Source organism: Chiloscyllium plagiosum, chromosome 24 (assembly GCF_004010195.1).
Source record: "Chiloscyllium plagiosum isolate BGI_BamShark_2017 chromosome 24, ASM401019v2, whole genome shotgun sequence".
Lineage (NCBI taxonomy): Eukaryota > Metazoa > Chordata > Chondrichthyes > Orectolobiformes > Hemiscylliidae > Chiloscyllium > Chiloscyllium plagiosum.
In genome coordinates, this window is record NC_057733.1 from 12,029,111 (window position 1) to 12,045,082 (window position 15,972).

At 43.4% G+C, this 15,972-nt stretch overlaps 1 protein-coding gene across 7 annotated transcripts in view; it reads left to right on the plus strand.

Moving 5' to 3' along the window:
* LOC122562023 (myosin-16) overlaps positions 1-15,972 on the plus strand; it is a 277,196-nt gene that overhangs the window by 52,110 nt on the left and 209,114 nt on the right. The gene's annotated exons all lie outside the window — the stretch shown is intronic.

The window sequence follows — 15,972 nt, forward strand, 5'->3', positions numbered from 1 at the left end:
AGTTTTAGGCAGAGCCGTTGTCATACCACACTGATGCATTCAGATAGGATGCTTTCTATGGTGAATCTATAAAAATTGGTAAGAATCTCTGTTGACATGCTGAATTTCCTTAGCTTCCTGTGGAAGTTGAGATGTTGTTGTGCTTTCATGACCACCGCAGTGACATGGGTGGACCAGGATAGTTTGTTGGTGATCATCACTCCCAGGAACTAGAAGCTCTCGACCATCTCCACCTCAGCACTATTGTTGCAGACGAAGGCGTGCCATCCATTCCACTTCCTGAAGTCATTGACCAGCTTCTTCGGTTTGCTGACTTTGATGGAGAGATTGTTGCCTTTCCACCATGCTGCTAAGCACTCAATCTCTTTCCTTCATTCTGTCTCGTCATTGTTTGAGATCTGACCAACAATAGTGGTGTCACTAGCAAACTTGCAAATGAAATTCAGGTGGAATTTGGCCGCACAGTTGTGAGTGTATAAGGAGTATAATAGGGGCTGAGTACAGAGGAACCTCGATTATCCAGAGGATGCGGGCGGGGAGTATTTTGTTAGGTTAATTGAATTCCGGATAATTGAAACTGGATAACATAATTTAGCCAAGCATTGGGACCTTGCAATCTTGCCAGATAATCTGATATTCAGGTAATCAAATGTCGGTTAATCAAGGTTCCTTGGTACACAGCCTTGCAGGGCACTGGTATCAAGAATTATTGTGGAGGAGATGTTGTCGCTTATTCTTACTGATTGCGGTCATGGGTCAGGAAATCGAGGATTCCATTACAGTGTGGGGAGCCGAGACCAAGGCTTCGAAGTTAAGAGATTAGTTTGCTTGGAATTATGGTGTTAAAGGTGAACTGAAGTCAATAAGCAGGAGCTTGATATAGGTATCCTTGTAATCCAGATGTGGCAGGAATGACTGTAGGGCCAGGGCGATGGTGTCTGCTTGTTGCACTGAGAGGCGATTTGCAAAGAATCAAAGCAATGTGGTAGGCTGGAGCTGACATGAGCCTTGAATAACCTCTTGAAGCACCTCATAATTATGGAGGTCAAAGACACAAGCAGTAGTCATTGAAGCACGCTGCATGATTTTTCTTTGGTACCAGGATGATGGTGGTGGTCTTGAAGCAGCTGGGGACTTCAGTTTGTAGTAAGGAGAGATTAAAAACATCAGCGAATACTCCCGCCAGCTGCTCCAGGCAGGATCTGAATGCGTGGCCGGGAACTCCATCTGGGCCTGTCACTTTCATGGGTTCACTCTCAAGAAGGCCGACATATTGTCTGTAGCGGTGACCCATGAGTACAATTACATCCGAGGCTGTTGGGAAAGGACATTGTTTTATTGGTCTGTTCAGAGCGAGCGTGGAATGCATTGAGCTTGTCGGTTAGAGATGTAGTGTTGCCCACAATTCTGTTCGACTTCGTTTTGTAGCTCATTATGTTCTGTAAGCCTTGCCATAAATGTTAGGTGTCCATGTGGTTGGTCTGATAACAAGCTTAGTTTAGCATTGCCTCTTAGCGTCTCTGATGAGCTTACTGAATAGGTCAGGATTGCCCTACTTGCACGCCTCAGATCTAAACTTCAGTAGGGAATGGATCTCCCAATCAGGTTGGGGAACATTCAGATTAACTTCTTCGGCACACAGTCTTCTACACACTTCCCAATGAAGTCTATAATGGTAGTGGTTGGCCTTGTTTCAAGGTGATTTAGTTGTAGAACCCAGAGAGTTAAGTTCACGTGCAAGACCTGATTTATATCTGTAATGCCTCGTCTTCCTCTCATTTTATCCTTTTTTTGTTTTCCACCCTTTCCTTCCCTGACCGGACCAGCTCAGTATTCTTTAAACACCGGTAATTCTCTCTGCCTGATCCAATTACCTCTTCACATGTGAACCTAGAATAAGGGATGCAAGCATCCCTTCCAGACTTAAAGAATAGTTTCCCAGGTTGTCAAACAGGAAAATAATTAAGAGGAATGTAATAACAATAGTAATAACCAAAATGGTGACCATTAACGTCAGGGCTGGGATAAAAAGGGCAACAATCAATCCTTGAATTGCTTGAGCAGACAGTCTCTGGGAAACTGTGTCCAATTTTGGACATCATCCATAAGGAAATACATATACTAACTGGACAGTTTCATAGAATCCCTACTGTGTGGAAATTGGCCATTTGGCACAACAAGTCCACACTAACCCTCTGAAGAATAACCCATCCAGTACCCTATTACTCTATATTTACCCCTGACAAATGCCCCTAATTTACACATCCCTGAAAACTACTGGCAATTTAGCACCGTCAATTCACCTAACCTGCACATCTTTGAATTGCTGGAGGAAACCCATACACAGACAGGGATAATATGCAAACTCCACACAGGCATTTGCCCATGGCTGGAATCGAACCCGGATCCCTGGCGTTGTGAGACAGCAGTGCTAACAACTCATGCCACCCTACCACTGAGCCACTGCAAAGTGTTCTTTTTATTCTTTTATGGGATGTGGCCACCACTGGTGAGGCCAGCATTGATTCCCATCATTAAATGTCATGGCCATTCCAGAGCACAGTTAAGAGTCAAGTACATCGAATTCTGACATGTCTGTAAAGACTCTTCCAATTCTTATAGATGCGACATAGAAAACATTCTATCCAGATGCATCACAGCTTGGTATTGCAACATTTAAAAGACATTTGGACAGGTACGTAAGTACAAAAGGTTTATAAGGAGGTTTATAAGGGTCACATGCATGCAAATGGGGCTAGTGAAGTTTGGGATATTTGGTTGGCATGGATGAGTTGGACCAAAGGGCCTGTTTCCAAGCTATATGACTCTATAAATGACAAGAGTTGTAAACTCAGCCCAGTCCGTCAACCAAGACAACCTTCCATCCATTGACTCCATCTACACTTCTTGCTGCATTGAGAAGCAGTTAACACAATCAAAAACCTCACCCAACTTGGTTATAATCTCTTCCAACCTCTACCATCAGGCAGAAGATATGAAAGCTTAGATACAAGTTGTGCAAACATATCTCAAATATTGATTGATTTTTGAAAGTTGAGAAGTGGCGTGCTTAAGGCACTTTTAACAATGATGCAACTTGATTGGGTAGATGCCGAGGAATAATCCAAATCAAGGCTGCATAACCTTAGAATTAGAACCAGGCCACTCAGTCCTAAAGAGAGCAGTAAAGACGTGGATCTCTGTCCCCCATGAGGCTGCAGATGCTGTATCAATTCAATCTCTCCAGATTGCAATCAACTGATGGATTTAACTGTTCTGTAATTCATATTTCAAGCAATATTGGGTTTAGCAACTCCAGCAAGTCTCCATTACCCCTTAAGACAGTGGAACTGATGACATTCTCAGTATGCACAGTGGGTCCATATTTAAGTCCCTCAGGGGGACCATCCATGATGCGAGGAGTTTACACTCCAGTTTACTTACTGCTCCAAGGGATCTGGTCACAAGCTTATGCTTCGTCTGTCATTGATGAGCCTCCTGCTGCCAGTTATGCATAACGTCGCAACTTCCTTCAGTCATAGATTCTGTTGCTGCTAAAAGGATGTTCCTATGCTTTGTTTGCAGCATAGAGTCCAATCCCAGAATGAAGCTGCAACTTCAGGTTGAAGCTAAACGCAAGTGCAGCCCAAACAAGAACATCAAAGAGGGACAGTGACTCCATGCATTGGAGGAAGATTGCAAAGTGGGACATAGAGAAACATTGTGGGGGTAGAGTGAATTCGGGGCATACGGAAATAAGCTTAACCTCCAGGTCCTGAAGTTTCCAGGGGGGGGTTGATTTGGGGCAGGGAGAGCAGTGGTGATTGCTTTCAATCACTGGGAAATCTAGCTAGCAGACATGGGGAGAATGTGTAAACTCCACCCAGACAGTTGCCCGAAGCTGAAATCTGAGCCAGGTCCCTGAAAAAGTTGACAGGACTACATTCAAATGCAACTCTCACTTATCTCACAGTCCAGCAGAATGAGGGATGGCTGGTTATTGGTGGAGAGTGCTTCTGCACAAGGCCAGAACAGGAAAACAGAGATGAGAGAGAAGAGGGTGGGGATGGGGTATGGGAGTAGAGGTAACGTATGGTGTGCATTGTGCAAAAGAAGCAAGAGTGATGTAAAAAAAGAACCTTGTCGCTCAGTGAGTAGTTAGGGTGTGGAATGCACCACCTGGAAATGTGGTAGAGGCAGGTTCAGTGAGAAGAAACAGGTCACAGGGTAATGGGGAAAGAAAAATTAGGAGATTGGCATTAGATCTCGATGCTTGTTTGAAAATCTGTTGCAGGCACAATAGCCTGAAATTTCTCGTCTCATGCTGATGCAATTCCCTGATAAACATTATAACTTGGGCAATTTGAGAGTGATTCAGCTCAACTGGTCAGGTCGCTTGACTGTGGTGCGCAATGATGCCACAGAGCCAACTTTTTCAGGGACCTGGGTTAGATTTCAGCTTCGGGCAACTGTCTGGGTGGAGTTTGCACATTCTCCCCATGTCTGCTAGCGAGATTTCCCAGTGATTGAAAGCAATCACCACTGCTCTCCCTGCCCCAACTGATCCCTGTTCTGACTGTAATAGCTCATGGATGCCCTTAGCTTGGCCCATGCTTGAGGTGGTATGGTGCCCTCAAGCTACGATTGTCTCTCCAGTGGAAAAAGACTTCAATGGCTCTTTGCAGACTACAGCTAATTGCTTCTACCAAGATTTAAAATATACCCAATGAAAATGCATTTAAAATTAATTTGCAGAATTGCTTTAGTCTCAAGATATTAAATTTTTCCAATATACCATGACTCTGGAATTATCCCAGACCACACACCCCTTACCTTCCCCTTCCAAAGGCATTGATATTTACCAGGATGGAAGTGGCACTCGGAAGGATGACATCTAATTTGAAAACTATACTCTGTGCCTTGCCATATGATTCTTGCAATTCAATCTTGTGTTTTCTTAAAGGCCACAAACCCAGACATAAACAGAGAGCTACATCAATTGTGAAACATGGCAGATCATTCATACAGCTGGAGGAACTTGTATTTAAGGTAGAGATTGCAAATAAACATTTGCTGGCAGGTTTCCACGGGAGAGTTGTTTAGGTCTAGACCCATGGCCAGTTCTGGCTCTGGCACTGAGGTCACAGAGACTTTAACATGGGTAGTGGAGGAGGCTGGAGCCAGGACCCCAGTGACTGATGACTGGCAGCAATGGCTAGAGGAACATCAGAAGGGGAAGCAGGAGGTGTGAGAGCAGGTCCACGGCTGCAACTCAGATGTGGCTGTTGTGGGAGTGACACAATGATTGAGGTGGACCTCTAACTGAGTCAGCAGAGCCCATTACATAGACCCTGGAACCCAGTACAGAGACCCTAGAGACCATTACGGAAACCTTGGAATACCTTACACAGACCCCGGAGCATATTACAAAAACCCCGGAGATTGTTACAGAGACCCTGGGAATTGTTATAGAGACCCCGGAGTGACTTAATATTAGATTATATTAGATTAGATTCCCTATAGTGTGGCAACAGGCTCTTCGGCCAAACAAGTCCACACCAACCCTCCGATGAGTAACCCAACCAGACCCATTTCTCTCTGACTAATACAACTAACGCTATGGGCAACTTAGCATGGCCAATCCACCTAACCTGCACATCTTTGGATTGTGGGAGGAAACCGGAGCATGCGGAGGAAACCCATGCAGACGCAGGGAGAAGTGCAAACTCCACACAGACAGTCACCCGAGGCTGGAATCGAATGTGGGGCCCTGGCGCTGTGATGCAGCAGTGCTAACCAGAGACCCAGGAGCGTGTTACAGAGACCTTGGGGCTCGTAACAGAGACCCCGGAGCCCGTTACAGGGAGCCCGGTGCAGAGACTCCGGAGCATTGTGAGAGGTAATTTCGGTTTAAACTTTAAGATGTGCCTGGACCACGGACTGGTCTATAATAAAAGACAAAACTTTTGTTTCTTTTCTAACAACCATTTTATATACTCAAAAGTAGAATAGTTTAAATTGTGCAGAATGCTGACAATTTGTGAGCGATAGTAAAAACAAGCAGGCTCTTGATTGATGAAGCCATTAACACAGTCAAGGATGAGTCCTTGACTGATAAGACTGCTAGCACAGACAGAGAAGAATAAGTCTTTGACTGATAAGACTACAGGGTGAGAAAAACAGCAACTTTAGAGACTCTGAAGACATTTGTTGCAGACTTTGTGATAAAAATAATGATGTTTTTAAGAATGTGAACCTCATGGCTTGTTGGAGCCAAGGAGAGGAGGGACTTGTGCTATATATAATGGAGACTTTGTAAGCCTCAGCGCGCCTTTTCTTTAAGGGTGCCCGACTCTGCAGACTTGACTTGTTAATAAAACTTTGTTTTCCTGAATTTGTCTAGAGCGATTATTGAGAAGCGATTTTCGTTTCTAACAGCGTGTTACAGAGAGCCCGGGATCTGTTACAGAGTCAACGGAGTACATTATAGAGACCCCAGAGCATATTGCAGGGACCCTGGAGCCTATTACAGAGACCCCAGAGATTGTTACAGAGACCCTGAGCCTGTTAGGAAGACCCCGGAGCACTTTACAGAGAGCCCAGAGACCCTGGTTGACGCTAAGGAGCGTAGGAGGAGTAGCGGAAGGTAACATGAAGAGAGAAAGATGAACTCTGTTGCAGTAAAATCTTGCATCATATTCAGTGATTTTAGGTGGTGCCGGAGCATGGTGACTCTTTGCATTTTGCACAAAACCCTTTGTTAAAGCAAATCTTTTCACTGTATTTTTATACAAATGTGACAATAAATCACAGTTGTTTGAGAGAAAAAGTCTTTATGTTTGGAATTTTCTGGGGCCTCTGATTCAAGGCAGGAGGTTGATTAGCTTAGCCATATAAATTAAACTTTGTCTTGGCCATTTTACAGCCTTGGTATCTGCGTGCTGGGGTGACCTCAGGTCAGCAAAGTTAGCACAAGTGATTTGCTAAAGGTTTCAGGAAAAGCTATTAAATCCTAATAATGCCTTGCCTCCTTTGTAGTTTAAAGCTCAGCTCCACAGGGAAGCAGCAATATGCTGTTGATTTTAGCAGCAAAAGCTGCATGCAGACTCAAAACAATGGCAAGAGAAATGCAGAAGGTTGAAATATAATTCAGACTATTTTATGTTCTTAATGAGTACAGTATTTTCAGGTGACATATAGGGCATTGACTGCATTTTGTTTTGCAAATGATATTTTTTGCAAAATTTACTTTTGTCTAAGCTTTCGATACACAAAGAGCAAAGTAATTATGCAGTGCTTTTCACGGGGTAGTGCAGCGGCTCAGTGGCTAGCACTACACAGCACCAGGGTCCCAGGTTCAATTCCAGCCTCGGGTGACTGTCTGTGTGGAGTTTGCACATTCTCCCCATGACTGCGTGGGTTTCTTCAGGGAATTCTGGTTTCCTCCCACATTCCAAAGATGTGCAGTTTAGGCGAATTATCCATGCTAAATTATCCATAGTTGTTAGGTGCATTAGTCAGAGGGCGGGTGAGTTACTCTTTGGAGGGTCGTTGTGGATTTGTTGGGCCGAAGGGCCTGTTTCCACACTGTCGGGAACCTAATCTAATCACAACCTAGGACCTCCGTAAGTGCTTTCCAGTCATTGAAGTTCATTTGAAGTGCAGCCCCAGTTATAATGTAGAGAAAGTTTGTAATGCAATATTGCATTAACATAGAGTTGAAATCTTAAAAATTTGATTGCTGTGCTGTACTCTGTGCTGTATTTCATTTTTTCACACTTTTCGTGGTCATTTTTGCTTCCCCACCCTCATTTCTCAGGTTTAATCTGCAATAGTACAGATGAGATGAATTTGGCTTGTTGTCTCCATGGCTACAATCTACACTGTCCTTGGAAGAATTAATCACTGCCAAAATATTATCCCCAAGCTGTCCTTCCTCCCTTTCCCTCTCCCCTTTTGGATAAGCTAACCCTTTGAAAATCCTTCCATGAAATGCAACAACATCCTGATAGAGACATTCTGTGTAATCAGGTAGTTCCTGATCTATTCTGAACACAGACAGGAGAGCCATGTGAGAGACTGCAACAGGAGAACAATGGAGCCAGTATTAAACCAGTCAGATAGACTCGGTTGCCTTGGAACCACAGCATATGTGATGCATTCACTCAAGGGTTAAGCGAGTTCTGGTTTTATTTTCAACATTAGTATAACGAATGACTGGACTGTTTTTAATCTGAAGTTTATTATAGTGTGGAGCGTATATGAATATAAATTTGACCACTTTTTTATTATTCACTATTGAGAGTAAGCATCACTGACTAAGCCAGCATTTATTGTTCATTCGTAACCACTCAGCGTGGGTCTGGAGTCAACTTAGGTGAGGGTAGATTTCATTCTCCAAAGGACATTAGTTTTCCTCTTTGATAATAAGTCTGGCTTTTAATTCCAATTTATTTTTCTCAATTCAAGTTTCACCATCTACTACAGTGGGATGTAATCCACCACCACTACCTCATCTCCTCCTTGTGGTCAATGCTTCGGTTTGCTCTTTATCCCAAACAGCCTTTGACATCCTTGTCAGGTATCTATCTAGCTATCTATTTCATCACACTCCTGAGTTGTGCCTCATAAGTGATGGACATCCTCTGGAGAGTCAGGAGGTGAGTTACCGTATTCCTAGCCTTGGACCTGCTTCGGTAGCCACTGTGTTTAAATGGCAAGTCCAGTTGAATTTCTGGTCAATAATCACCCCCAGGATATTAATAGTGGGGGATTCATGATGGATGGATTCATAACATCATTGTATGATAAGGGGCTGTGGTTAGATTTTCTTGTATTGGAGATGGTCATTGCCTGGCATTTGTGTGGTGTGAATGTTATTTGCCACTTGTCAGGCCAAGCTGGATATTATCCAGATCTTGCTACATTTGAACATGGACTACCTTTGTATCTGAGGTATTGTGGATGATGCTGAACATTATGCAATCATCAGCTAACATCCCCATTTTTGACCAAATGAGAAAGGAAGATAATTGTTGAAGCAGCTGAACATGATTAGGCCTATGATACTATCCTGAGGAACTCCTGCAGAGATATTCTGGAGCTGAAATGACTGACCTCTAATAACCACAACCATCTTCCTACAGTTTACCCCTGATATCCATTGAGTCCAGGCTTGTTAGGGCTCCTTGATGCCACAATCAGCCAAATGCAGCCTTGATATCAAGGGCTGTAACTCTCACCTCACCTCTGAAATTCAACTCTTTTGTCCATGGTTGAACCAAGGCTGTAATGCAGTCAGGAGATGAGTGACCCTGGCAAACCCAAACGGGGTGTCACTGAGTAGGTTATTGTTGAGCAGGTGCCACCCTCCATCACTTTACTGATCGTCGAGAGTAGACTGTTGGAGCAGTATTTGACTGGAATGGATTTGTTCTACCTTATGTTTACAGAACGTACCTGAGCTATTTTCCACATTGTCAGGTAGATACCAGTGTTGTAACTGTACTGGAACAGCTTGACTAGGGGAGTGGCAAGTTCTGGAGCACAAGTCTTCAGTACTATTGCCAGAATGTTGTTAGAGCCCATAGCCTTTGTTGTATCCAGTGCCTCCAACCATTTCTTGATATTCACGTGGAGTGAATCGAATTGGCTGAAGACCAGAATCTGTGATAGTGGGGACTGCTAGAAGAGGCCACTTCGGGCTGAAGATTCCCATGCATGTCCATTCATATCTTTTGCACTGAAGTGCTGGGCCCTTCCATCATTGAGGATGGGGATATTTGTGGAGTCTCCTCTCCCAGTGAGTCATTTAATTTACTATCACCATTTACAGCTGGATGTAGCAGAACTGCAGAGCTTAGATCTGAACTGTTGGTTGTGAGAACACTTACCTTTGTCGATCCCTTGCTGCTTATGCTGTTTGGTAGCTTCACCAGCTTGATACCTCATTCTTAGATATGCCTGGTGTTGCTCCTGGCAGGCCCTCCTGCACTTGCCATTAATCCTGGGTTGACTGCTGGCTTGATGGTAATGGTTGAATGGGAGGTATGCTGGGCCATGAGGGTACAAATTGTGCTGGAGTACAATCCTGCTACTGTTGATAGCCCATATTGTCTCATGTATTCTAAGTCTTGAGTTGCCAGATCTGTTCAAAGTCTTCAGTTGTGTAAAACTTTAGTAAGGCCACACTTGGAATCTTGTGTAAGGTTCTGCTCACCACATTCTCAAAAGGACATGGAGGCTTTAGAGAAGGCAGAAGTATGGTTTCCCAAGACATTGTCTCCTTTGGAAATTATTAGATATGAGGAGAGATTGAAAAACACTGTGTTTTCACTTGAACATTCGAAGGCTGAGGAGGCGACCTGTCAGGGGTTTATAAAATCATAAGAGACAAGAATAGAAGGGATAGTTGGAGTCTTTTTCCAGTGCAAAAATGTCAATTACAAGGAGAAATAGGTTTGAGGTAAAAGCAGATGGATTAAGGGAGATGTGAGAGGCAAATGTTTTACACAGAGGGTGGTAAGTGCCTGGAATGTGCTGCCAGAGGGGTGGTAGAGACAGATACATTTAAGAGCCATCTGGACAGAGATATGAAAAGGCAGGGATAGAGGGATACAGATTGTATAGAGGAAAAGATTTTTGGTTTAGAAAGGCAGCAAGTGTCGGTGCAGGATTGGAAGGGAAGGGTCTGTTTCTCCATAGAAAAGAATCCCTACAGTGTGCAAAGAGGCCACCAGCTCAACAATCAACAACGACCCTCCAAAAAGCATCCCAACCAGACCCATTCCTTACCCTGCCCATGGCTAATCCACCTAATGTACACATCCCTGGACACTATGGGCAATGGACATGGCCAATCCATCTCACCTGTACATCTTTGAACTGTGGGAGGAAACTGGAATACCCAGAGGAAACCCACGCAGACACATTCGTGCAAACTCAACACAGACAGTTGCCCCAGGGTGGAATCAAACTCCGGTCCCTGATACTGCAAAGCAGCAGTACTGACCACTGAGCTACCCTTCTGTTTTTTGTTCTTTATTCATTCAGCATGGTGACAGTGCCATGCAACATGGTGGAGGTTATTCTCAATGTGAAGGCAGGAGCTTTTTTCCACAAGGACTATGCGGTGGTCACTCTTACCGATACTGTCATGGACAGATGCATCTGCAGCTAGCAGATTGGTAAGACTGAAGTCAAATATGTTTCTTCCTCTTGTTGGTTCCCTCATCACATGCCGCAGATCCACATTAGAAGCTCTGTCTTTTGGGAACTGACCAGTTCAACCTGTAGTACTGCTGCTGAGCTCCCCTTGGTGGTGGACTTTGAAACCCCCAATCCAGTGTACATTCTGCACCCTTGCTATCCTCAGTGCTTCCTCCAAGTAGTGCTCAATTTCAGCCAATGGAGCTGCTGGTAACCAACGGGAAGTTTCCTTGTCCTTGTTTAATCTGAAGTCTTGAGACTTCATGGGATCTGAAATAATTGTTGAAGGCTCCCAGGGTAACTCCCTCCCAATTGTATACCGCTGTGCTACCATCTCTGTTGGGTCTGTCTTGCCTATGGGACAGGACGGATCCAGGGATGGTGATGGTGGTCATTGTCTGTAAGGTATGATTCCATGAGTATGACTATGTCAGGCTATTGCTTGCCGAATCTGTGAGACAGCTCTCCCAATTTTAGTGTAGCATCCAAATGTTAGTAAGGAATTGGCAGGGTTGTTTCTGCAATGTCATTTCCACTGCCTAGATCGATGCCATGTGTCTGTCTGGTTTCATTTCTTTGTTGAGACTTTGTAGGAATTGATATAAATGAGTGATATAAATGAGTGCCATTTCAGAGATGTGTTCGCAGGTAAAGGGACAGCTGAAAAATGGGAAGCCTTCAGAAATGAGATAATGAGAGTCCAGAGAAAGTATATTCCTGTTAGGGTGAAAGGAAAGGCTGGTGAGTACAGTGAACGCTCAATAACTAAAGAAATTGAGGGTTTGGTTTCGAAAAAAAGGAAGCATATGTCAGGTATAGACAGGATAGATTGAGTTAATCCTGAGAAGAATATAAAGGCAGTAGGAGTATACTTAAGAGGGAAATCAGGAGGGCATGGATGAGTTGGATCAAAGGGTCTGTTTCTGTGCTATACATCTCTATGACTCTATAACTGAGAGTCAAGAACATTGCTGTGGGTCTGGAGTTCATGTAGGCCATGTAAGGATGAGGGAGATTTCCTTCCCTGCAGACATTAATGAGCCAGATGTATTTTTCTGAAAACTTCCACCCATCTGCCATGGCAGGATGTGAACCATTTCCTCAGAAAGTTAGCAACTCTCTGGATTAATAGTCTAGCGATAAGACTTCCCTATAAAGTTCTCTAAACTGCTTCTAATGTACTTAAAGCTTTACATCAATAAGAGACCAAAACTGGATACAATACTCTAGATGTGACCTCACCAAAGTTCTATACAACCATGGCATAACATCTCTAGTTTTGTAATCTATTTCCCTTGTAATAAAGGACAACATTCCATTGCCTTCCTCATCACTTACCATAAATGCATACTAGCTTTCTGTGATTAATATACCAGAACACCCTGATCCTTCTGTACCTTTGCAATCTCTCTTCATTGAATTTTACTCTGCTTCCTTATTATTCCTGCCAATGTTGTCAATTTCATATTTTCTCACTGTATACTCCGTTTGCCAAATTTCTGACATCTTATTTTACCTATATATGTATATCCAAATCGTCAAAGAATCTTAGTCATATTGTCATACAGCACAAAAATGGGCGGCACGGTGGCACAGTGGTTAGCACTGCTGCCTCACAAGCGCCAGAGACCCGGGTTCAATTCCCGACTCAGGCGACTGACTGTGTGGAGTTTGCACCTTCTCCCCGTGTCTGCGTGGGTTTCCTCCGGGTGCTCCGGTTTCCTCCCACAATCCAAAAATGTGCGGGTCAGGTGAATTGGCCATGCTAAATTGCCCGTAGTGTTAGGTTAAAGGGGTAAATGTAGGGGTATGGGTGGGTTGCGCTTCGGCGGGTCGGTGTGGACTTGTTGGGCCGAAGGGCCTGTTTCCACACTGTAAGTAATCTAATCTAATCTAATTATAAAAAAAAACAGACCCTTCGGTCCAACCTGTCCATGCTGACCAAGTTTCCCAAACTAAACTAATCCCACTTGCCTGTGTTTAGCCCAATAAATAGCTGAGGAAGTGAGCAGTAGGTGTAGGCTCCCTCTGACCTGGAGACAGTGCATTAAGAGAAGCCAAAAACACATTAGTCATTTGGTCATACAGAACCTGGGCTTTGCTGAAAAAAGACACAAAGTAGTCCATATCTTTTGTAGACTCCTTGGGCTGAATGTTACAGGTGTCTGGTTAAGTCTAACCTGTGTCGAGTTTTTTGGAGGGTTTTGGTTGCAAGTTCTAGCAAGTTTTTTTGCAGTATCTTACCAAACTCCCAGCAATAATTTACCCATCCTATTCCTATAGCATACCTCACATCCAAATCCAGACCCACCTTACCATGCACAGTTGTCAGAACAGATATCTTGGAATTTACTGGCGTCCTTAGTACACACACCATCTTTAAAATCCAGTTGATTATCTGGACAAGGGCTCTCCATCTGGAGCTTGATTCCTTACATTTGTCCAGACGTAGAGACAACAGGAAGTTCAGACTCCATTGTGCCAACAGTTTCCTGGAGCTCCTGCTGTCCAGGGGCTTCAGAGGCAGGATGTCTACTTTCTGCAGGATTGGCAGTGGATGCCATGCCATCTGACTATACCAGGCTGGTCTAATGTTGCCTCCAGGGTTAAAGCAGTCTCAGTTATCTGGAGGAATTCCTAGCACTGTAACAAGCAGCACAATGACTTTCTACATTCTGCCAGCATGTGTGCAACCACCTTCTCTCTGAGAAATCTCACTCAATCTATCTCTGCTACTTTATCTACTTCCCCTCAAGGTCATTCTCTAGCACTGTCATTAATGCCTGCAACATCTTCCCTTTCTGGCTCTCATCTACTCTAACCCCTGACACCACTACGCTTGCATACTCTCTGAACCCTCTAGTTTTACTTACTCACTCAGGACACTATCCCATCTCTACCACCGCGTGTTCTTAATTTGTGAAATAACCTTCGACGTGGCATCTTGTCAAATCTTTGTATATCCACCAGTTTTCCTTTATCCAAATTACTTGTCACTTCCTCAAAGAGCTGTAATAAATTAAGCAAACATGAGTTCCCAAAACCATACTGACTGCTTTAGGATGGCTTTGAAATCATTATCAGTTGTTGGGGAAAACCCACCCACTTCACACATGTCCTTTAGAGAAGGAAATTGCCATCCTTACCTGATCTGGTTTACATGTGACTCCAGTCCCTCTTGACAATTCAGGATGGGCAATAAGTGCTAGGAGCCTATTTGTCCCATTAATGAATTAAAAGTGCCCCATTATCACCCATTTCCTAATAGGTTCCAGAATTTTCCCTATGATAGATTTCTGGCTAACTGCCTTCTTTAATTTTCTGCATATTAAATGTATTGAAGTACTGAAGAACTTTGCAGATATATAAAGCCTTTGCAGATTTTTTTTTAAGTTTAGAATTATTTTCTATTTCTCTCAGAGACCTAGCATTTGGAGTCTCCACATTCAGTGGGGAATTATCTTGATGTAATCATCATCAGTCACAAGAATTGTTCATAAATAGCCTCCGGAGGGAGTACTATGGATTGAATTCCTGGGTGTTTACATCAGATTCAGTAAACTTTAATGACAATTGGTTGATAACTGATAACTGTTCAGTTTCTGAATGTGAATTGATTGGCTAATTGGCTCTACTCATGTCCCATCAGCAGAGAGTGAGTAATCTTCTCCTTATAGAAAGCAGACAAACCAGGTCATAACACAAAGCTGGTATTACTGAATCCACCATCTTTTCCACCGCTTCCTGATAGTCCCATTGATCTTGATCAAAATGACCAAGACCAGTTAAGTAAATTTACACCATTTTCTTACTGCACAAACTGTTGATGTCTTTGACAATAATAGATTGTAAGGGAGCATTTTATATTGTCTACTGCTCCCACAACACTGAAAGAAATTTAAATTATTCTCACCTCATGTCTGTTAGAGATAGAGATGGACCATCAGACTTTCACCAATAGTATGCACTTTACTTCCTTATCGTTATTTCCCTGCCTATGTTAAGGGGCACATGTAGCAGGAAAGCAAGTTGTCCATTTCCAAAACAAGGGATTTCCTAGAGCAGATTGTCAGCTTTGTCTCCAGAGGCTGCATCTTGAAATGCACCAGTCCACATGGAGAAGGGCTGACCAGCTCATGCCAATTGAAAAGATTTAGAGGATGACAATCAATCAGTTTGACCATGTTATGATTGTGTCTTCTTTGGCCTAAAAGGCTGGGAGTAGGATTTCAATCCAGAGCTATTTGTTCTGCACCACAAGAACCTGCCAGATGACAAATACATAGAGTGGATAGTCTCTCTCAAACGTCTGGATGAGTTTTCCATTTTTATCTCCGCAAATTGGATTTGAGGTGCAACAGTTATCACCTGGATTTGTCACAATCACCGTAACTACTGTCCTCCTTATACAATAGCTTTCACATTACGAGAGTGGGTAATTTAGAAACTTCCTGGGAAATTGCAAAAGATTCACAACTAGCAACAAAGTTCTCATGATCTAATTGATGTTCTAACTGCTGCATATGAGAGTTTCAGACAATAACAGGGTTCCTGTTTTACAACTGATTCCTCTGACATTGAAGGATAAAAAGAAGCAGTTTTTTTTTTATTACAGCACAGTCTCAGAAATCTGATTTGACACTTCTCCCCCTTACCAGAGAATGTCACTCCACTTTGAAAAGGGAGAGAGTCTTGTCTAAAGCTCTGAATACTCCATTGATCTTATGTCCTATCCACTCCTTAATCAGCCACCATGTTCATTCA